Source organism: Macaca thibetana, chromosome 9, assembly GCF_024542745.1.
Source record: "Macaca thibetana thibetana isolate TM-01 chromosome 9, ASM2454274v1, whole genome shotgun sequence".
NCBI lineage: Eukaryota > Metazoa > Chordata > Mammalia > Primates > Cercopithecidae > Macaca > Macaca thibetana.
This window is the reverse complement of record NC_065586.1, coordinates 59798222-59814231: the sequence shown is the minus strand read 5'-3', so window position 1 is coordinate 59814231 and position 16010 is coordinate 59798222. Positions and strand designations below refer to the sequence as shown.

Genomic DNA, 16010 nt, shown 5'->3' with positions numbered 1-16010 from the left:
AAACCCAGCAGAAACTACCTTAACCAAGTGATCAAGGTCAAAATAACCAGTAGTAATACATACTGACATCACGAATGCCATGATATGATGTACTGAAAAGGACACAAAATTATTTCTGTGGTATTCTTACCTAAACCATAATCTCAGTTCAATCATCAGAGAATATCAGACAAATCCAAATTAAGGAATATTTGACAAATAGTCCTCAAATTGATATTGATCAATATTCTACAAAAATGTCAAGGTTATAAAAGACAAAGACTGAGAAACTTTTACAGAATACAGAAGAGTAAGGAAGAAAAACACCTAAAATGCAATGTGAGATTCTAGATAGGATCCTGGAACAGAAAAAGAACAATGCAGCCTGTGCAAGATGGCGAGCGAGACCCTGTCTCTACAAAACAAACCAAAAAAAATTTTCTGAAACAAAGTCTCGCTCTTGTTGCCCAGGCGGGATCTTGGCTCACTGCAGCCTCAGTCTCCCAGGTTCAAGCAATTCTCCTGCCTCAGCCTCTGGAGTAGCTGTGATTACAGGCGCCTGCCACCATGCCCAGCTAATTTTTGTATTTTTAGTAGAGACGGGGTTTCACCATGTTGGCCAGGCTGGTCTCCAACTGCTGACCTAAGGTGATCCGCCTGCCTCAGCCTCCCAAAGTGCTGGGATTACAGGTGTGAGCCACTGCACCTGGCCAAAAAGTATTGTTTTTAATTAGCCAGGCTAACGCTTGCCTGTAGTCCCAGCTACTCAGAAGGGTGAGACAGGAGGACTTTTTGAGCCTGGGAATTTGAACCTGTAGTGAGCTATGACTGTGCCACTGCACTCCAGCCAGGGTGACAAAGCAAGACCCCATCTCTAAAAATAAAAAAGTAAAATAAATTACAATTTTAAAAAACTGAAAATAAAAAAGTAAAAAGAATAATGGTAGGCAAACTGGTAAAATTCAGGAAAACTCTTTAGTTAACAGTGTTGTACCAATACTATTAATTCCTGGTTCTGATAAATGTATTATGGTTATATAAGATGGTATCATTAGAGGTAACTATTTTTGCAACTTTTCTATAAATTCAAAATAAAAAACATTTTAAATTATGCAAATAATTCACTGAAGAAGATGGAACTTTTGGCCCAAAAGGGATTGAAGCATTTGGGTAATAAATATCTATATGTCTAAAGGTAGGTGGACCAAGATAGATTTATAGGAAAAGAAGATAAGTGGCCGGGCGCGGTGGCTCACGCCTGTAATGCCAACACTTTGGGACGCTGAGGTGGGCAGATCACGAAGTCAGGAGTTCGAGACCAGTCTCGCCAACATAGTGAAACCCCATCTGTGCTAAAAATACAAAAATTAGCTGGGCATGGTGGCATGTGCCTATAATCCCAGCTACTCAGAGGCTGAGGCAGGAGAATTGCTTGAACCAGGGAGTTGGAGGTTGCAGTGAGCCGAGATCACGCCACTGAACTCCAGACCGGCAACGGAGCGAGACTTAGTCTCAAAAAAAAAAAAGAGAGACATTGACCTAGTTTGTGATCCTAGAGTCCACTGAGGGTTACATGTGAAACCTCTTGGTTTACTATGTTTAACATCACAGTATGGCAATTAATGGGTTGTTTTATTAGTCCAGAAACCTGTTTCTCAGAGCTAAATGTGCACAGAATGAATTAACAGAGAACTTTAAAACTGCAACATCAGGGGTAAGTAAATGTAAAATGATAGGGGTCTTGTTAGGATGATGAAATTATGGATTTTTTCATTTTTTATATTTTCTAAATTAACTATAATTTATAAATAATCTATAAACTATCACTTCCTTAAAATAGGGGTTTAAACACATTTTCCCTAAAAATAGAGTGAAGGGACTCGAGACCAGAGATAACCAACCATTGAGACCCGTAATATCCTAACAATATGAAAGCTGGTTAATAATTGGTAACTATTTCCTTTTTAGAAACAGAGGGCCTAGTGCGGATCTCTATTTCCTTTCATTCTATTCTCACTGCTGCTGCTACTAAGGTTCAGATCCTCACCACCTCTAGACCACTGCACCACATTACTGACTCACTGCCAGTCCTCTAATCCTACATGTCACTACCACCTGACTCCTAAAACACACTCCACACCATGTCACTTCCCTTTTCAAAATATTTAATGGCTCCTAGAGGGAGATATTCTTTTGGCTGGAAAAGAATAATGGTATTTTTCTAATTCACAGGAAAGAAAATTAATAGATTTTTCACAAGTTTCTCTCCCATAATTTTTTCTTACCTACTTAGTCTACTGCTAGCAATACAAGAACTTGAACAAATAGTAGCAAAATTAAGGGGGAAAAAATCAAGCAGTCAATTGGACCTATTTTAACAACTTTTTTCCTAACTGACTGTGTTAAGCCATTTTTGCACTGCTATAAAGAAATACCCAAGGCTGGGTAATTTATAAAGAAGTTTAATCAGCTCATGGTTCTGCATGCTGTATGGGAAGCATGGCACCAGCATCTGCTCAGCTTCTGGTAAGGCCTCAGGGAGCTTACAATCATGACAGACTGCAAAGGGAAACCCAGGTGTCACATGGCTAAAGAGAAAAGGGGGAGGTCTCAGACTCTCTTCAACAACCAGATCTTGCATGAATTAACTGAGTGAGAATTCAGTCATCACCGAGCTATTCATGAGGGATCCACCCCCAGGATCCAATACCTTCCACTAGGCCCCAACATTGGGGATCACATTGCAGCATTAGATTTGAGGGAACAAACATCCAAATCATATATCACTGAATCGTGTTCATGATTGTGATTTTTATGCTGCATATTTTTGATGTTCACATATTCTGCCAATAAAATTAATTCCTGGCCAGGCACAGTGGCTCACGCCTGTAATCCCAGCATTTTGGGAGGCTGAGGTGGGCAAATCACAAGGTCAAGAGATCAAGACCATCCTGGCCAACATGGTGAAACCCCATCTCTACTAAAAATACAAAAATTAGCTCGGCATGGTGGCAGGCACCTGTAGTCCCAGGAGGCTGAGGCAGGAGAATCTTGAACCCGAGAGGCGGAGGTTGCAGTGAGCCAAGATCGTGCCACTGCACTCTAGCCTGGTGATAGAGCAACACTCCATCTCAAAGAAAAAAAAAATTAATTCCTAATTATAAGATGGAATTAAATATGCCTGGCACCAGCGTAAAGTTTGAGAATCACCGGACCTTACCACAAGTTCCAGCTTCATCTACTCATTCACTCACTGATCAGACATCTCATTGATCATTACGTGCCTCTCATTCATCCTCCACTCCAAGTACACTAGACTCCTTTCTGTATAACAAATATACCCTGTCCTCTACTTTCTCATTGTCTTGACTCTAGTATTGCCTCTCTCTGGAATGCCTTTCCTCTCCATTTATTCTTGCTGAAAATCGTAACTATCCTACAAGGAAAAGCCTTCCCAGATCATTCTCTCACCTTCTCACCGTTCCAATCTCCCAATTTATTTCATCCTCTTCTGTGCTCTCAGTGCATGGGGAGGGTCTGGATTACAATACTCACATTCTCCCTCATATTACAGTTATTTGTGTACATGGATTACATTTTATCTTAAGGGCATCTTTTTTATTCCACACAAAGGTTGAATATAATAGGCATTGAATCACTGAGAGTTTCATTGAAAGAGAAAACTTTTTGTTTGAAGGTACCTAGCCTAGAACAACCAATTCTAACATCCTGATAAATTCTGACTCTCTTTAAAGAAAAGAACCGACAAAATGGCCATATCTAGCTTGAGATACTGCTGACAACTTCTTCTAATAGTGACTGTATCAATGGAAACAATATTGGCTTCTGATTCAAGCTTGACAATAGAAAGAGATAAGCATCTACAACCATAAAAAGGGCCAAGCTATTTGTTGATTTATGGGCTGGTTATCTTAAACTCCCCAGCGAATAGTTACTCAACTCAAACAATTTCCTGAGGGCTGGACTTTGGCAGCTTCAAACTATTACATCATGTATAACAGAAGAATTGTATGCTGATAAAGGACAAAAAGTCTTATTTTTACTACACAAGAACTTAGGTAACTGTCATGTATAACAAATTTGTCTAAAACTTGTTAAAAAGTAGTTGGAAAGAAAATAAAAAGGCATGTTTCACTTTGTTATAACTGACAAATTGTAAGAACTAAGAAATGACAGCTGCAGGTTACTTAGCCCTTCCTTATAATGATCCAGAGTTGTGTAATTTACTGACTTCTAAGAGAGGCAGCATGGTAGTAGAAATAACACAGTGGTTAAAAGTGTACCCTCTGCAGGCCAGGCATGGTGGCTCACACCTGTAATCCCAGCACTTTGGAAGGCCAAGTCAGGTAGATCACGAGGTCAGGAGATCAAGACCATTCTGTCTAACACGGTGAAACCCCATCTCTACTAAAATACACAAAAAAATTAGCCGGGCGTGGTGGTGAGTGCCTGTGGTCCCAGCTACCTGGGAGGCTGAGGCAGGAGAATGGCGTGAACCTGGGAGGTGGAGCGTGCAGGGAACCGAGATTGCACCACTGCACTCCAGCCTAGGCAACAGAGCGAGACTCCATCTCAAAAAAAAAAAAAAAAAGTGTACCTTCTGCAGGGCCAACAATATTGCAGAACCTCGGGAGGTAACATGCTTACAATGGAGATCCAAAGGGTCCCATTCCTAGAGAATATTATGTGAATTATACAACGTGGGGACACAGAGTTAGTGGAGTAGAACAGGTCTCGGTGCTACCACCTAACAGCTGTGTCATATTGACCAAGTCATTGAACTAACTCTTAGGTACTTCATCAGAAAAAAATGGGATTAATAAATAACATCTGTCTCATAGGGTTGTTTTAAGAATTAAATAAAATAATGCAGATATGTATAATTAGCCCAGTGCCTAATATGTGGTAAGTGTGGAATAAATGTGTTGATGATGATTATGATGAGGATAACGATGATGAAGAATAAGATGAATCTACATCCCAATCCTAGCTCCATCACATTCAGGACATTTACTACCTATAATAAATGTGATTTGCTGAAAGGATGCAACAAAATAATGTATGCAGAATACTTAGGGCCAGGTACAAAACAGGAATTCCATAAACAGTAACTGTGATTATGATTACTGACCATCCTCTATATGCATTCTCTCTCCCCTGTCTCCCTTTCTCTCTTACAGGCAAACAGACACACACATAAAACTACTATAAAAATTTCAGGAGATTAAAGTATAATTGATAGCATAAATCCCAAGGTCATATAAAAATGAGGGGAAAATGTATCTTTTTTTTTTTCTTAAATGTATCCATTTTTGTTGTTGGTTTTTGTTTTTGTTTTTGAGACGGAGTCTCACTGTCACTCAGGCTAGAGTACAGTGGCGTGATCTTGGCTCACTGCAACCTCCACCTTGCAGGCTCAAGCAATTCTCCTGCCTCAGCCTCCATAGTGGCTGGGATTACAGGCGTGTGCCACCACGCCCGGCTAATTTTTGTATTTTTAGTAAAGACAGGGTTTCACAATGTTGGCCAGGCTGGTCTCAAACTCCTGACCTCAAGCCATCCGCCCACCTCGGCCTCCCAAAGTGCTGGGATTACAGGTGTGAGTCACCGCACCCAGCCTGGGAAAAATGTATTCTAAAAACAGCGCATTCTCAATACAATTTACCTAGACTACTGCAAAAACTTTCTAACTATTCTTTCCCCTCTAATCCCATCTATACAATATTGCAAAAGCAAACTGATGAATCTCGATTAGCTCAGAAAACTTCAGCGAGAAAACACAAACAAAATTCTGTCTTTGAATGGCTTTCCACAATCTTATCCCCTGCACATTTCCAACCTCATCTACCAGTACCCTTAAAACACATACAAAAAGATTTGTTCTGTGCACATGCCCAGTTTTTTTGTTTTTTGTTTTTCTCAATCAAGGAATGCTCCTCCCTTCTCTACTCCCATCTTCCCAGTCCTACGTAATACTAGCAATCTTTTCCACTCAGCAAACCTGTATGAAGAAGTCATACTACTGGCTACTTATAGTGATAGGAACTACTAATAGTAATACATCATCAGGAAGGAGCAGTGATTTACATTAATTCATTTCCCAAAGGATTGTCTTTTTAAATACCTCTCCACACAAACTGGGACTTCTCTCTCCCTCCCAGGAACATCATGAATCAACATGTAACCAGTATATCAATACTTTATTAGAATACAATGTAGAAAGTTACATTGCGTTACACTCAACAAATGCTCATTCCTTGTTAAACAAATAAATGAAGAACTAAGTTGCATGAGACCAATCAAACTCACATTTTTCTGTTTAGAGATAACTCAGTTACAGGAATAACCAAACAGCTCTTTAGCTTATCCCTGAATCTCCTGCCTAAATCATATCGCACCTAAATCATACCTTGTGCTTCCAAAAGGTCTGCAGAAGAAAGATACTCTATTTTATGGTCAGTAGGACAAACGAAATGTTCTTTCCAAACCCTACTGCCAATAGCAGCAAACTAGTAACAGCAGTGGTTAAAGGAATGAAAATCAATAGCAATTTATTAGGCCCCTGGATAGCAAAACAATGAGTTCCAGAAAGTTGCCCTATATAATAACCTTCTGATTCAATCATTTAGAACCAGAGATTTTTATCCTGAATTTTTAAAATCACTAAAACTTTTTACATTTAAATACTTGATTCCATCAATGCGTTATTTATTAATCATTATAAATATACTCAAATTATTTCAGTACAAACAATAACAAAAGTATGACAGTGCTATCAACAAGAGGAAAAAAGGAGGGGAAGCAAACTGACAGCACTGGCTTGACTCATTTCTATTGGGAGAACACTGGTACTGAATGGCACAAGCAACTCCAGTGTGAGAGAGCAAGCACATGACTGACTGGGAGGGCGACAGAGGATACCAAACAAAGGAGGACATCTATAAAGAAGCTTTCGTCTGTAGGGGGAGGAGGTGAAGGGATGAGAAGGAATCCACTGAAATCTACTCTAACAGCCTTTACAATACTCAAATGAAAACATGCTACCAGACTTCACACTTTGAGCCAGTTCATATTCTAGCTCTACCACTTACAACTGAGTGATCTTCAGCAGATTACTTATCCTCTTTCATCAGTTGTAAAATTATAATAATGGTAGCCCACTTAGTGAATACAAACTACATGTTTGGTACCGCGCTAGGCACTGGACACATGGTATATCCTCTAATTCTCACAATTAACCTGCCAAATAGTGATTATTTTTCTCATTTTGCAGGAAAGAAAACCCATGTTCTTTCTACCTATGTATAGCCGCTTTCTAGAGGGACAATGCTACTACCTGGCCAGGTTGTACTGGAAATTAGAAGTAAATGCAAAGCACTTAGCAAGGACCCAGCACTTACCTCATATTAGGAGCTCAGGAAATCATTACTGTACGAACACAACCATCATTTGAATAAGTGCCTCAATTGAACAGCAATGAAATCCCAGAAACAAGTTTCCTCTCACATCATCTACCATAAAGATTACTTCTAACTACCTGTAGTTTGGGAGACTCCAAAGCTCATCACTTATAACTGCTTGAAATACCAAAGTATCAACCATCCAGTATCCAAAAAAAAATTTTTTTTAATACACAAATATTCTTAGAAGCTCAAAACATAAAACACAAGGAAATAACCCATTATGAAAGTGATATTTGACTCAATCTAAAGATCAAATATTAAATATTTTACTTTCAAAAGGATTATAGGCATCATGCCTCAAGGAAGCAGGTGCTAATGAACAAATCTATCTAACTTCCCAAAAATAATTCCCAGAAGCATCTGTTATCCTGAAGTACTTGGCAAACCATTTCCCAGAATTGACAACATATTGCCAAAATCTTAGCGGATTTTGCCAACACTATTATGCTGATAGGAAAAAAGAATCATTCAGCTACTTTCCAATTTAGCCACAAAATAGGCTCTTTTCTTCACTATTACTTTAACCAGTATGTTAATACTGAAAATAGGTATACAGAAATCACAAATAACATTCTTCTGTTTGAAGGAAGTTTAAAATACCAAACCCACAACTCTTGCCTTTAATTCTAAGGAACTCAAGAAAATCTATGATTTTTTTTGAAAAAAAAAAAAAAAGAAATCTCCAAAATTTAATAATTGAAACAGGGAGGAGGGAGAAAGAGCAGAAACAACAGCTTGCAAGATGCCTCTTGAAAGTTGAGAGAGTCCTAAAATCTCAATTTCAAAGTTTAAACTACTGCTGTTTAAAGAAATAGTTTATTAATCAGTGCTTGGGAATATTTTTTTTAAAGAAAGAAAACTTCACAAAAACTAATCAGTTCCTGCAATCTTCCATCTATCTGTTTTTGCCACAACAACTACAATACTTACCAGACAGCACAGTCAACCTCCAGCAAAAGACCTCTAATCACGAGGGTATCTGTGGGGCAAGTGATACAAGAATGGGGAGGGATAAGGGAATAGCTAGAGCTGTGGGGAGGGAAGGGTAGGAGGGAGGAGACAAGTGTAGCCAGCAACAATGAGAAACTGTGAATCTAAACCACAAGGACTTCCTGCAGAACAGGATATCAGAGAGAAGGCAATTCTTTTTACCAACTACCAGGAACTCAGCACTGACAATTCATGACAAAGTTAAAAAGGTGGAGCTTCCAATTAAAAACAAAGTAAACTTAAGAAACTAACCAAAAGTAACTTGAAAGGACATATCACAAACTTCACTTGAGGCTTAAGAAAAACAATTATGAAACTGTTTCCTGGGGCATTCCTGATGGAAAAGGTCATCAAACAATAAGGTTTGCAGGATGGCTGCTGCTTCCAAAGAAGGGCCGGTCCCCCCAAAAACAGTCCTTTGCACTGCAGTCTAAAGGAGCACGAGAAGACAACATATTTGTAGTTGTTTACAGAATAATTAAAACAATGTTATTATTGGAATCCCTAATTCAGAATTCCAAGACTGGGCTTAAATTAAATCATTTTAATAAGCAAAACTCTTCCAACTGTTTTAAACGAGCCACACTATTAAAGAAAATTATTATTTAAACTGAGCCATTGGAATCTGAGTCAATTTTAAAATGCTTGGGATCTAAAAGTTCTCAACCCCAAAGTCCGCAACAGGGAAAGATCTCCACCCCTCTCTCGGGGAAGAGACCTAGTTATATCACCAAGAACAAACAGCAGGCAGGGTCCCACCCCCAAACATGTGATCAGTCAACGGAGAACTTGCATTTGCAGGCAGGGCACAAAGGCCCCAGAGGACCAACACACACCCTTCTATGTATTATCTGAGGTTATAAAACAGTTTTATTGAAAGAGGTTGTTTTATAAGCATACTGATGAAAAAACTCATCAGTAGACTCCTTGCCAAATATGAAGGTCTGTTGTATTTCTATAGGTTGAGAGAAAATATATGAGTTCACTAAAAAAAAGATACAATTAAGATTTATTGGTAAAATTTAACAAACATGGGCAATGTCCAAAACTAATTAAGCTCTTACATTTTAACAATACAGTATATTAAATTGAAGTAGTCCTTTGGCCACAGGAAAAGTGCCGCAAAAAAAAAAAAAAAAAAAAAGGCCGGGCTTGGTGGCTCAAGCCTGTAATCCCAGCACTTTGGGAGGCCGAGACGGGTGGATCACGAGGTCAGGAGATCGAGACCATCCTGGCTAACACGGTGAAACCCCGTCTCTACTAAAAAATACAAAAAACTAGCCGGGCGAGGTGGCGGGCGCCTGTAGTCCCAGCTACTCGGGAGGCTGAGGCAGGAGAATGGCGTGAACCCGGGAGGCGGAGCTTGCAGTGAGCTGATATCCGGCCACTGCACTCCAGCCTGGGCGACAGAGTGAGACTCCGTCTCAAAAAAAAAAAAAAAAAAAAAACAACAAAAAAAAAACACTGTTGCTTTTCTTGTTAACCATTAGCATTCTAATTCAGGTCTCCGAGTGCCAGGTGGAGGAGGAGGTAGTAATGCCATTTCGAAGTGTGAAACACAAAATTTCTACTGGTAAGTGCTGACTGCAAATAAAGATATACAAATATCAAGACCAAGCTCTTCAATCAAGTCATTAAAATATAGGTATACATTCATTGTGAAACCAATCAAATAAAACTAGAGTACTGGGACAGAGTTACAGAGCTTCAACCCTGATTACAACCAGACAACATTACTTTTCATGTCTCATCCAGGTAAGGGAAGTGATCCACAGGGAAATCTCACTCTAATAGATTGTAATCTCTCCAGAGGCCCCTCAGAAAACAACTCCCATAAAAATCTGCTATGATACTCACATTCTGCCTTGCACAAGTTATTTTCAGACATTTCTTATTCCCTCTTCAAGACTGCACAAGAGGTTCTGTGCCAAATAGAAAGAGAACCCTGTATCAACCACTGGGCTTCTCCATTCAAAATAAATTGAGTAACTACAAGTTCGTGTTAGGTGAGTGTAGAATTGCCTGTAGAAAAGGTTTTGTAGGCCGGGTGCAGGGGCTCATGTCTGTAATCCCAGCATTTTGGGAGGCCAACGCGGGAAGATCATTTGAGCCCAGGAGTTCGAGACCAGCCTGGGCAACATAGGGAGGCCTCTTCTCTACCAAAAAAAAAAAAATTTAATTAGCCTGCTATGGTGGCATGAACCTCTGGCCTAGCTACTCCAGGCTGAGGTGGGAGGATCCCTTGAGCCCGAGAGGTCAAGGCCCCAGTGAGCAGTGATTGTGTCACTGCACTCCAGCCTGGGCCACAGAGCAAGACCCTGTCTCAAAAAGAAAAAAAAAGAAAAAATTGAAAGAAAAGGTTTTGTGTACATGATTGCTAACTACGTCAAGAGGGAGAGTGATATACAGGGTTTCAGTTTATTATTTTTTAAAATAGGGTTTTAGTTTAAATGTTCAGGTATTCTAAAGTTGGATGACTAGTTACAACAGTATTTTGTAAAACTGTGCTTCAACAAAACTTAACAAGTCATATTTTCCAAGTACTTCACAGGGAATATGTAACACCACAATAGGTCCACCTTAGACCAGAATAGACAAAGGTATCTGAAAAAATATAAATATTATTATCAGGGAGAAACAATCTTTAGGATTTGAGTAAATCAATCAAGAAAAAATCCTTGGAGGGTAGTGAGGAGGGTAATGGAAAAGCACAGGCTGAAAAGTCCTATTTGGTCACATTCCATAACTTTTCATTATTGGTTTCCACTAGCAAATAGAGAAGGGTACAACAGAATGTTCAATTTAATAAAAGAACATTTTGCTTCTCTTAAAAGTCATGGCCGGGCGTGGTGGCTCAAGCCTGTAATCCCAGCACTTTGGGAGGCCGAGACGGGCGGATCACGAGGTCAGGAGATCGAGACCATCCTGGCTAACCCGGTGAAACCCCGTCTCTACTAAAAAAAATACAAAAAACTAGCCGGGCGAGGTGGCGGGCGCCTGTAGCCCCAGCTACTCGGGAGGCTGAGGCAGGAGAATGGCGTGAACCCGGGAGGCGGAGCTTGCAGTGAGCTGAGATCCGGCCAGTGCACTCCAGCCTGGGCGACAAAGCGAGACTCCGTCTCAAAAAAAAAAAAAAAAAAAAAAGTCATAAAAGAGAAACAGAGGATTTCTCTAAGAAAAACCAAAATGACTCCCTCTGGAGTAACCCCGAAGTCAAACCATCATTGTTGTCTTTTATTTCTGAGATGCTAATGATAATGCTGATGTTGGCAGTAAAGGCAGGAACTGAGTGACTCCACAGTAGGAATGAGATTGGAAAATAAAAGACTCTTTTTTTTTTTTTTTTTTGAGTCTGAGTCTTTCTCGGTCACCCAAGCTGGAATGCCGTGGCATGATCTCAGTTCACTGTAACCTCCACTTCCCAGGTTCAAGTGATTCTTCTGCCTCAGCCTCCTAAGTAGCTGGGATTACAGGTGGGTGCCACTACGCCCAGCTAGTTTTTGTGTTTTTAGTAGAGATGGGGCTTCGCCATGTTGGCCAGGCTGGTCTCAAACTCCTGACCTCAAGTTATCCGCCCGACTCAGCCTCCCAAAGTGCTGAGATTACAGGTGTGAGCCACTGCACCCAGCCAATAAAAGACTCTAGGTTTTAGAATGTAGTGACAAAATTTGGGGACTTTTTATTTTTTAAGAGACAGGTTCTTGCTCTGTTGCCCAGGCTGGCTGCAGTGGTGTGATCACAGCTTACTGCACCGTCAAATTCCTGGGTTCATGCAATCTTCTACCCTCAGCCTCCCAGTAGCTGGGACTACAGGTGTGTACCACCAGACCCAGCTAATTTTTAAAAAATTTTTGAAGAAACAGGGTCTCAGTATATTACCTAGGCTGGGACTTTTAAATAAACTGTAGGATTGGGGTGGGGAGGGGTGGGGAAGAGACTGCTTTATATCAAGTGAAAGGCTTTAGCATTTGATCCTGGAGAGAGGGGGAACTTAATTCAGAGCTGTTAAACTGGAGTTCTAGCAAACAAAAATAAGAGATGGACTTCATCTTAGCTAATAAGGAACCTAAGAGAAAATATTCTAGCCTTTGACTCTAGGTTGTAAGGAAGAATATACCATGAAGTAGATGAAAAACAGGAAAACTACATAACTAATTTGAGTCTAGGGTTTTTTTTTTTTAACTTTTTAAAAAAATCTTGGTTTTGTTTGTTTTTAAGACAGCATCTCACTCTGTCACCCAGGCTGGAGTACAGTGCCACAGTCTCAGTTCACTGCAATCTCTGCCTCCCGGGTTCAAGTGATTCTCCTGCCTCAGCCTCCTGAGTAGCTGGGATTACAGATGCATGCCACCACGCCCGGCTAATTTTTGTATTTTTAGTCAAGACAGGGTTTCACCATGTTGGCAAGGCCTGGTCTCGAACTCCTGACCTCACATGATCCACCCACCTCAGCCTCCCAAAGTGCTGGGACTACAGGTGTGAGCCACCATGCCCCACCACTATTTTCTTTTAAAGACGGAGTCTCACTATGTTGCTCAGGCTGGAATGCAGTGGCTAGTCACAGGTGCAATCCCTGTGCAATCACAGATGACTCTAGTTTTTATTCTGAGATTAATTCACAATGTTAGCAGAGCATGTGTACCTTAAACAGCTGGTTGTTTCACTCAAGTACACATTACTGAGAAGAGGAATATTGCAGAAAGGGTAGAGGGAAGAGGAAAAAACTGATCCAAAGAATATATTTTGGAGAAACTTTGGCTGTTAATCACAGACCTGAGCAGCAAAAATCATCCAAGAAATCTCTGTATTTCTCACACAAATGGACTCTAAAAAAAGAAGAAAGGGAGATAGGGGCCACATATTTGGGCTTCTAATGTTATAGTATCATTATTATTTAAATTCATTTATTTAACTATATCTTGCATAATTCTAAAAATTATATCAAATAGCATTATGTCATTATGAACATTAACCACCCTGTCTCTAGAACAAGGGTTTTTAAGTCTTTGAGTGGACTTACAGCTCCTAGAAAGCAAGAAGAGTATGAAAATCCCTCTCAAGTACACCACAGAATTACCTAAATGCTAGTCTTACCGAAAGTAATCAGCTGGGCACGGTGGCTGACGCCTGTAATCCCAGCACTTTGGGGGGCCAAGGTGGGCGGATCTCTTGAGGTCAGGATTTTGAGACCAGCCTGGCCAACATGGTGAAAAACCCATCTTGACCAAAAATACAAAAATTAGCTGGGCATGGTGGTGTGCGCCGGTAATCCCAGCTACTCGGGAGGTTGAGGCAGGAGAATCGCTTGAACCAGGAGGTGGACATTGCAGTGAGCTGAGATGGTGCCACCGCACTCCAGCCTTGGCAACAGAGTCAAGATCCAATTAAAAAAAAAAAAAGAGGCCGAGTGCAGTGGCTCATGCCTGTAATCCCAGAACTTTGGGAGGCCAAGGCAGGTGGATCATTTGAGGTCAGGAGTTCAAGACCAGCCTGACCCACATGGTGAAACCCCATCTCTACTAAAAATACAAAAATTAAGCCGGGCGCAGTGGCTCACGCCTGTAATCCCAGCACTTTGGGAGGCTGAGGCAGGCGGATCACGAGGTCAGGAGATCGAGACCATCCTGGCTAACAAAGTAAAATCCCGTCTCTACCAAACATACAAAAAAATTAGCCGGGCGTGGTGGCGGGCGCCTGTAGTCCCAGCTACTCGAGAGGCTGAGGCAGGAGAATGGTGTGAACCCGGGAGTCGGAGCTTGCAGTGAGCCGAGATCAAGCCACTGCACTCCAGCCTGGGCAACAGAGCGAGACTCTGTCTCAAAAAAAATAAATTTAGCCAGGCAGTAGTGGTACGTGCCTGTAATCCCAGGTACTCAGGAGGCTGAGGCAGGAGAATTGCTTGAGCCGGGGAGGTGGAGGTTGCCATGAGCTGAGATCAGGCCATCACACTCTAGTCTGAATAACAGAGTGAGATCCTGTCTCAAAAAAAAAAAAAAAAAAAAAAAAGAATAAAGTAGTGGTCGTGTTGTTCCCCCGACCCTGCCCTCATCAGTGGTTTCCAAGGTTTCTGTTACCTGAGGTCAACATGGCCTGAAAATATTACACAAAAATTTTGTGAGTGACCAGGACATGCATCATCTTTGTCCAGCTTATCCACATGTCTACAATTCCCACCCAACAGTCACTTGGTAACCCTTCAATTATCAGATCGACTGTCAGGGTCTCTCAGTGCTTGTGTTCAAATAACTTTATTTTACTTAACAATGTTCCCCAAATGCAAGAGTAGTGATACTGGCAATTCAACAGGCTAAAGAGAAGCCATAAGGCGCTTCCTTTAAGTGAAAAAGTGAAAATTATCGACTTAATAAGGAAAGAAAAAAAGCTGCTAAGCTGCTACACTAAAGCTGCTAAGGTCTACCATAAGAACAAATCTATGTATGAAATTGTGAAGAAGGAAAGGAAATTCATGCTAGTTTTACTGTCAAACCTCAAATTGCAAAAAGTCATGGCCATAGTTCATGGTAAGTGAAACCACCTTTGCAAAAATTATAACTGAGAAAATTATTGCAGTGAAAGAGATCTGACCTACCTGACTCCCTGTTGCTTCTAACTTCCAAGCTGTTCTTGTTCATTTCTGGACAAAAGGTGAAGTAACTTTGGGAGGAACTTAGTTTACAGTTTAACTCTGAAATAAAGACAAAAACACAGCCCTTTCCCAAAACAAACCCTCTTCTTGCCTGGGGACTAGACTGCCTTTGTAGGACTAACAAATTGCTACAAGATTAGAAATTATGCTTTAAGAATCATGCAACGCCATCCTGGCTGACACGGTGAAACCCCGTCTCTACTAAAAAATACAAAAAAACTAGCCGGGCGAGGAGGCGGGCGCCTGTAGTCCCAGCTACTCGGGAGGCTGAGGCAGGAGAATGGCATGAACCTGGGAGGCGGAGCTTGCAGTGAGCCAAGATCACGCCACTGCACTCCAGCCTGGGCGGCAGAGCGAGACTCTGTCTCAAAAAAAAAAAAAAAAAAAAAAAAAGAATCATGCAGCTAAAGGTCCCAAGGTTCTGCACCTCCCTAACTGCTCCTAGGGATAACATCACTAATGTAAAACTTAAGATTGGTGCTCGAGATATTTTTCAAACCCTGAACTCGATGGATCACCTGGTGCCATCCAGATAAATAAACCGTCTCATCTGGTCTTGTGGTCCCACCCAGGAACTGACTCAGTGTAAAACGACAGCTTCGACTCCCTGTGATTTCATTGGTGACCTAAGCAATCAACACTCCCCACTCTCTGGCCCTCTACCCACCAAATTAGCCTTTAAAACCCCAATCCTGGAATATTCCAGGAGACTGATTTGAGTAATAATTAAACTCTGGTCTCCTGTGCAGCCAGCTCTGCGTGAATTAAACTCTTTCTCCATTGCCATTCTCCTGTCTTGATAAATCAGCTGTATGGGGGCAACGGACAGAATGAACCCGTTCAGTGGTTATGTAAGTGCTTAGTTAAGATGGAAAAGGAGGCCAGGTGTGATGGCTCACTCCTGTAATCCC

General features: G+C 41.0%; 3 protein-coding genes across 24 annotated transcripts in view; 2 read left to right on the top strand and 1 right to left on the bottom strand.

The window, feature by feature from the left end:
• Positions 1-16010, top strand: part of CHCHD1 (coiled-coil-helix-coiled-coil-helix domain containing 1) — a 191658-nt gene that overhangs the window by 70825 nt on the left and 104823 nt on the right. The window lies entirely within an intron of this gene.
• FAM149B1 (family with sequence similarity 149 member B1) overlaps positions 1-16010 on the top strand; it is a 519129-nt gene that overhangs the window by 424729 nt on the left and 78390 nt on the right. The window lies entirely within an intron of this gene.
• USP54 (ubiquitin specific peptidase 54) overlaps positions 1-16010 on the bottom strand; it is a 118489-nt gene that overhangs the window by 73863 nt on the left and 28616 nt on the right. For 3 of the 22 annotated variants that reach the window (XM_050803341.1, XM_050803353.1, XM_050803343.1), the window contains exon 1: positions 8394-9578. The exons of 17 other annotated variants lie outside the window; for them this stretch is intronic. The gene's annotated coding sequence lies outside the window, so the exon portion shown is untranslated. Of the gene's footprint in view, positions 1-8393; positions 9579-10310; positions 10376-15042; positions 15414-16010 lie in introns of those variants that run through there. 2 more of the 22 variants (XM_050803344.1, XM_050803346.1) reach the window with 2 other exon arrangements.